Source organism: Hippoglossus stenolepis, chromosome 1 (assembly GCF_022539355.2).
Source record: "Hippoglossus stenolepis isolate QCI-W04-F060 chromosome 1, HSTE1.2, whole genome shotgun sequence".
Lineage (NCBI taxonomy): Eukaryota > Metazoa > Chordata > Actinopteri > Pleuronectiformes > Pleuronectidae > Hippoglossus > Hippoglossus stenolepis.
In genome coordinates, this window is record NC_061483.1 from 92176 (window position 1) to 99673 (window position 7498).

Consider the following 7498-nt stretch of genomic DNA (forward strand, 5'->3'; position numbering starts at 1 on the left):
CTTTGTCCAATTCAAAGATTAATTGTCTGACTTGCAGCAACAGGTTCAAATTGTGTTTATTTGAACCTGTTGCTTGTCTTAACCGTCAAATTAAGTTCAGCACATAACTACAAAAATATTTCTTATTGAACTATCTATCGTATTGTGACTTTCGTCATTTTCTTAAGGAAGTCCTGTATTGTATGGATGGACCAAGATTCTGTATGACCTGCACCCACTGAACCTGTTCTGAAAGCCAACCTGCACTGCCCACAGAGAAATGCCTTAATCTGTGACCTGAACTGAAAAGAGTTCTGTGGTGACAGTGGACTGTATGAAAAGACAACATGTCTCCACTTCCTCCCAGTGTGAAAAACTGAGGCCAAAATATCTTGGTTGTGATGTAATTGATTGAAGCTCTGTACGTTTCTCCAACAGTAAGTTGCTGTTCCTGTTTTGCATTTGTTGGAATGTACAGCGAGCTATGGAATTTAACTCCTGATCATTTCCTCTGCTTATATATTTATTTAATAATTTATTGAGATTCATGTGATTCTAAAGGCTCAGGGGTCTCATTTATAAAGCAGTGCGTGGGATTCATACTAAAAGTGTACGTGCGCAAAAAAGCCGGAAACGGAATACACAAAAGAAGATTCATAAAACCGTGCACGCAGACCTGAACGCAATGTTCACTTTATAAATCACAGTCCACCTGGAAACGTTCGGACGTGGATCTGCCTCATACTCCGCCCTCCACACGCCCACTTTACAACATAAATGGTCAATGCAAAGCACGTCATGAATATTAAATTATCCTGCTGACCAATGGGTTTCCACCGTGAGTCATGATGGAGTCACGGCATCAAGCGATGAGAAGAGGAAGTGAAACTTTCTGAAACTGACATCGAGGTGTTTGTTAGTGAGGTGGAGGTGAAGAGACATTTTATGGGACAGCAGTGATGTCACTAATAAATAAAATACACTGATACTCTGCTGCTGTTAACACAGTGAGTGAGAGTGAAGACGATAGAAAGAACCGAGCCTGAAATAAGAAAAGATCCAATTCAAAGGTGGAGGCAAAAAAAACAAACACCCTCTCAGAAAATGAGGGAACTTGTTGTATTGTCTGTTCGTATTTTAATCATCCAAAACTAAGGATTATTAAATTCAGAGACAGATGTGATGTCCTCAATCTATAGAATTTAACAGAATTATTATTATATGCTCGTGTTTGTTCTGGGATGGTTTGGATCTGTGTGATGCTGGACTCAGTTCAGCACAAAGATCACAGATCACAGATCAATAGAATCTATATCAGCTGATCAGACATCGCTGAACCCTCGCTTCCTCCTCATCCTTCCATTCGCCTGCACACATCACGCAGCATCACGCACCAGTGTCACGGCAGTATTTATTTATTTAGAGCAGTGTTCACCAACCTTTTCAAACCCAAGATCACTTTTTAATTCCAAACGTAAGCCGAGATCTACCACCCTGATATCTTCTAAGAAACCCACTTAGGAGGGTCATATTTATTATTTTTTGCAATTTCTGTTAAAGGCTGAATGTACAAGAAATAAATATACACAAAGAGAGGCAGTTATGCAACTTTTTCTATTCAATGCACAATATTCAAGTTAATATCAATTCATATTTACAACGCACAATATGTAGATTCTCAGTTCCACAACATGCTACTGCAGCACAATGTTTTTAAATATAGGCTTTGATTTGAATATGGCCACAAATATGATTATTTCCTTATGTGAAAGAAGTCCCTTGTACTCAGATAAATACCAGTACTACACAGTATGAAGCCGTGCAGCTTCCGCTCCAGCAAATATTTCACAATAAAAAACCCTTTTTAAACAAGGGAATGGATATCATTAACAAACTCTGGAGTGCTTTTATTTTGAAAAGGCATACAGAAAGTGTTGCAACCATTTGTTTGTGACATAAATTCATCAGATAAACATTAAAAATCAGTTGAAAGATCATTTTCTCTGTTTATTCTGCTGTGAACCACCATGTTTATCTGTTTATGACACAAACGTATTTACATCACTTCCCAAACCCGTTTCAAAGTAAAAGCACTCCAGCGTTTCACCTTCTGAATCCACTCATTTGTTCCAACGGGACTTTGATTGTTATCCACAGACCGGAAGATGCTCGTCTTCAGACCGGACATTTAGTTTAGGACATGAACCAACTTGTTCCTGAAGGAAGTGCAGGAGATAAACCAGCAGCTCCACCGTCAGTAGGGGACACACAGCGCGTGTGAACAACAGACAACCGACACACAGACAACCGACACACAGCTGGTCTGCGGCGCGACGACAGCCAGTGAGTCCAGAGAGTTGGGAGATCGACCAGTAGATCGCGATCGACGGGTTGGCGACCACTGATCTAGAGCATCGGACCGATTCCCTCACATCAGTGGATCCTCACTCCACTCTGAGATATTATTTGAAGTTTCTTCACTTCTTGTCAGTGATCTCCTCTGTGCTCTGTGGCTCAGTCCCGTTCACTGCAGTGATCTGATGATACACGCACAGTGTCAGAAGATATTATTAAAACCTGTTAATGACTCGGCTCCGTAACTTCGCTGTTTAATGGAATCTGAACGTAATTTGCTGTAAGTTGTTTGATATTTTTTTATTAAAAGGTTCGTGTGGAACAGTTTTGTCGCGCGAGCTAAAGCTGTTGGTTTTAATGTAAATGATGAAGTGGATCAATAATCTGCTTCAGTTCACCACCTCACGTCTGCGTCGCCACTTTCCCGTCTCCAAAACGTTCGTACGCATGCGTGGAAATACGCAAATTTTCCCGTCAAGTTTGTTTTTATGAATCCCAACGTTTGCATGAGAAGTGGCGTACGCACGTTTCAGGCCCCGTTTTGTGCGCACGCAACGGTTATAAATGAGACCCCAGATCTTTCAAAGTCCTCTTATCATAGATAAACTGATATTACACTAAATTATGCATGTAAGTATTCATAGGAATGTACCTGCAAGCGCTCCTTCTTCCGTGTTCATTGCAGACATGGTCCGACTTCTCCTCGTCTTCCTTGACTCCCCTGTGCCTCAGAACCTGGAAGAGAAATACATTTCTCTAGTTTCAGAACCACTGTTATTATCAGACATTCAAATCAGATCAATCAAATCATTAAACTAAGTTTCCAGCATGTAAACTAAAACATACCTGACATGGTGTAACAGGAGAGTGTGAGGCTGCTCGTGTCCGCTCTGCTCTTTATACTAGACAAGCACAACCGAAAGCATTTGATGCACTGGAACAACAGGTTCTCTCTTGTTCTCTCTCATCTGGAAAATATGTCACTTTGTCTTACTTGAGGGTCAAAATGTCTCCAACTGGTCCTCACAAAGATATCTGTACAGGAGCACACACACAGACACAGACACGACACACACACAGACACACACACTTCACTGTACCAGGAAGAGAGGGGCGCGGACAGGACGTGGCCGTGGGCGAGGTGCAGAAAAAGGGAAGTGAAACACACACACACACAATGTTAAATAAATTATGCTTTCAAGAAAATGCCTCAACTCGCGAACTGTGTGTTAAAGGTCACAAACTCAATTTCATGGTCGACTCTGGTGCAGGTTATTCTGTGGTTAGGATGTCTGATTTACCCACATCTCCTGAAATGAGTGGTCGCTTTATTTTCTCTCAAGGCTCAACAGCAACAGTAAAGGAAAATTTCACAAAACCTCTCCCGTGCACGGTTAAATTTGACAAACAGCCCATAAGGTTTGAACATGATTTTCTGACATGTCCTCCTCTCTCTCTGCAGTACAGTCCACTGTTACTCCTCCTGAGATCTCCCTATGGAAGACCTCTGGTGCTATGTTCCGAGCTGGTGTGTGGTATGGCCCTGACAACAAACCCTGTTTGCCAAAACATTTCTTTCCTCATTATGCTAAGTTAGCTCACGGTAAAGATCACACATCTAAAGTGGGCATGTTATCTATGATCACAGAACATTGGTTTCCGAAAGGTTTCTCCACCTTTGCTCAAAAATAGTGTCAGGCATGTGTAATCTGCGGCACACACAATGTTGGCAGGCCAGTGGCTGTAACCAGCCAGGCAGCACACCCACCGCCTGTACGACCTTTTGAACATCTGATGATGGACTTCATAGAGCCATCACCATCAGAAGGTAAATCTCACTGCTTAGTGATGGTCGACATGTGGTCAAAATGGGTTGAAGCCTTTCCTGCCTCAAAACAAACTGCAAGTGTGGTCACCAAGCCAGAGGTGGAGCTGTGGAACGAGAGAACGGCACACTCAAAACTAAGCTTGCAAAGTGCTGTGAAGACACAGGTCTCACACGGACAAAGGTCCTGCCTCTGGTGCTGATGAGGATGAGAAAACGAACCAGGTCTAATCTTTCACCTTATGAGATTCTCTTTGCATTGTTGTCCTCTCCACTTCCATCAACAGACTTGTGTGATAATGATGATGTTGTGTAACCTGATTTCCTCCTACACCTTCCATTTTTCTTTGTATATGCTTGCTCAATTACAGGAAAGTACTTTTTTCTTTGCACAAAAACAGCAGCGATTACCTGTTGTGTCCTCATCGCCATGCATCGTTTGTTCTAGAACCTCTCCATGCTGGATGTTAACTCTCTACGTACACAAAGTGCATGGGTTGAAGACTCGTCAATATTCTTCTATGATTTGATGTTTGTTATTAATGTTTGTTATGATGTTTCTTGACTATTTTCTTGTGATCATATTTATATGATAAAAACGGAGGAATGTAATAATGTCTTACTACTGTTTTGACTGTTTTCTGTGCACTTCCTGTTGACTTTAATTTGTGCAACTGTGGGCTGGGTTTGAGTCCTCTTTCTGTAACAGTGATGGCAGACCGCAGATGTTTCCTGTCTGTCTTTTTGTTTTGTTTCCTGTTGATCACATTGTACAAAAACCTTCCTTTTTAACTTCTCGTGGATGCACTCTGAGCCGTGTTGCTGGCTGTGTAACCCTCTGCAGAGCTAATAATTAAAGCTCTAAGACAACTCCGGTCTGAGAAACTCATTATTTCAAATCTCATGATAAATTTCCATGACAGTTGACTTTGCTAAAATGATTCCTATATTCCTATATATATTCCTACATAATACTTAAAGCTATAAAAAACATTGACTCTATGGTCACTTTAAGGATACATATTTTAATATATATTCTTCACATGACCTGAGTTTATATATCATCATCATTACCACCACTAGTAACTATACTGTAGATCAACAATAAATCATGGAACACAATAAATGTAGCACTATTGTCCATGAAAAGAAAAAGATGCAGCAAAGCAGGCTCCTTACTGCGTTCAAAAAAGGATCCATGAGTCCAAGGTGCATTTTGTGACTTTTATTAATACTTGATTAATACATACCGGTTATTATTAAACAATAACTGGAGCCGAAACAAGCAATTACCAACAATGGATGAATATTAACTTTGTTTCCCACAATAATCAAACACCTTCTCAACCTTCTGGTATCTTGTCTGAAATCAGTCAGAGGCCACAGTGTTCTCTTCTGTTCCACTGATATACATATACCTTCCTTATAAACATTACACATTGATGTCTATATTAATACTTCAACATCATCCTATAAAGCATCAGTGTCATTATCTTTAGTACTTATGTACAGAGCTGTGTAGCAAAACAAATGATTTTTGTAGAAACATGAAGTACTCACAAAATAAACAATATGTCAGGGATGACACAAGTTTTTCTAGCTGTTACTTGTTAAACTACTGTGAAAAAAACGTTAGTCAACATATGAAAGGATGTATGACACATAAAAGTAGTTTTCATTAACATACAAGTAATTCAGATTTATTTACTCTTATTTACTCTAGCATACATATACACTACCGTTCAAAAGTTTGGGGTCACTTAGAAATTTCCTTCTTTTTCAAAGAAAAGCACTGTTTTTTTCAATGAAGATAACATTAAATTAATCAGAAATACACTCTATACATTGTTAATGTGGTAAATGACTATTCTAGGTGGAAACGTCTGGTTTTTAATGAAATATCTACATAGGTGTATAGAGGCCCATTTCCAGCAACTATCACTCCAGTGTTCTAATGGTACATTGTGTTTACTAATCGCCTTAGAAGACTAATGGATGATTAGAAAACCCTTGAAAACCCTTGTGCAATTATGTTAGCACAGCTGAAAACTGTTTTGCTGGTGAGAGAAGCTATAAAACTGGCCTTCCTTTGAGCTAGTTGAGTATCTGGAGCATCACATTTGTGGGTTCAATTATACTCTCAAAATGGCCAGAAAAAGAGAACTTTCATGTGAAACTCGCCAGTCTATTCTTGTTCTTAGAAATGAAGCCTATTCCATGCGAGAAATTGCGAAGAAGCTGAAAATTTCCTACAACGGTGTGTACTACTCCCTTCAGAGAACAGCACAAACAGGCTCTAACCAGAGTAGAAAGAGTGGGAGGCCCGGTGCACAACTCAGCAAGAAGACAAGTATATTAGAGTCTCTAGTTTGAGAAATAGACGCCTCACAGGTCCTCAACTGGCAGCTTCTTTAAATGGTACCGCCAAAACGCCAGTGTCAACGTCTACAGTGAAGAGCGACTCGGGATGCTGGCCTTCTAGGCAGAGTGGCAAAGAAAAGCCATATCTGAGACTGGCCAATAAAAAGAAAAGATTGATATGGGCAAAAGAACACAGACATTGGACAGAGGAAGATTGGAAAAACTGTTATGGACAGACGAATCAAAGTTTGAGGTGTTTGGATCACACAAAAGAACATTTGTGAGACGCAGAACAGGTGAAAAGATGCTGGAAGAGTGCCTGACGCCATCTGTCAAGCATGGTGGAGGTCATGTGATGGTCTGGGGCTGCTTTGGTGCTGGTAAAGTGGGAGATTTGTACAAGGTAAAAGGGATTTTAAATAAGGAAGGCTATCACTCCATTTTGCAACGCCATGCCATACCCTGTGGACAGCGCTTGATGGGCAATTTCCTCCTACAACAGGACAATGACCCAAAGCACACCTCCAAATTATGCAAGGACTATTTAGGGAAGAAGCAGGCAGCTGGTATGCTGTCTGTAATGGAGTGGCCAGCGCAGTCACCAGATCTCAACCCCATTGAGCTGTTGTGGGAGCAGCTTGACCGTATGGTACGCAAGAAGTGCCCATCAAGCCAATCCAACTTGTGGGAGGTGCTTCAGGAAGCGTGGGGTGAAATTTCTACAGATTACCTCAACAAATGAACAGCTAGAATGCCAAAGGTCTGCAATGCTGTAATTGCTGCAAATGGAGCATTATTTGACAAAAGCAAAGTTTGAAGAACAAAATTAATATTTCAAATAAAAATCATTATTTCTAACCTTGTCAATGTCTTGACTATATTTTCTATTCATTTTGCAACTCATTTGATAAATAAAAGTGTGAGTTTTCATGGAAAACACAAAATTGTCTGGGTGACCCCAAACTTTTGACGGTAGTG

At 40.5% G+C, this 7498-nt stretch overlaps 1 protein-coding gene and 1 long non-coding RNA gene across 2 annotated transcripts in view; both read right to left on the bottom strand.

Moving 5' to 3' along the window:
- The window catches only part of LOC118105716 (ras GTPase-activating-like protein IQGAP1), a 331334-nt gene that overhangs the window by 90197 nt on the left and 233639 nt on the right, over positions 1 to 7498 (bottom strand).
- LOC124852243 lies at positions 2299 to 3754 on the bottom strand. Its single transcript, XR_007032865.1, has 3 exons — positions 3181 to 3754; positions 2987 to 3069; positions 2299 to 2516 (listed from the first exon to the last, which is right to left on the bottom strand). It is a non-coding gene; the product is annotated as an uncharacterized LOC124852243 (long non-coding RNA).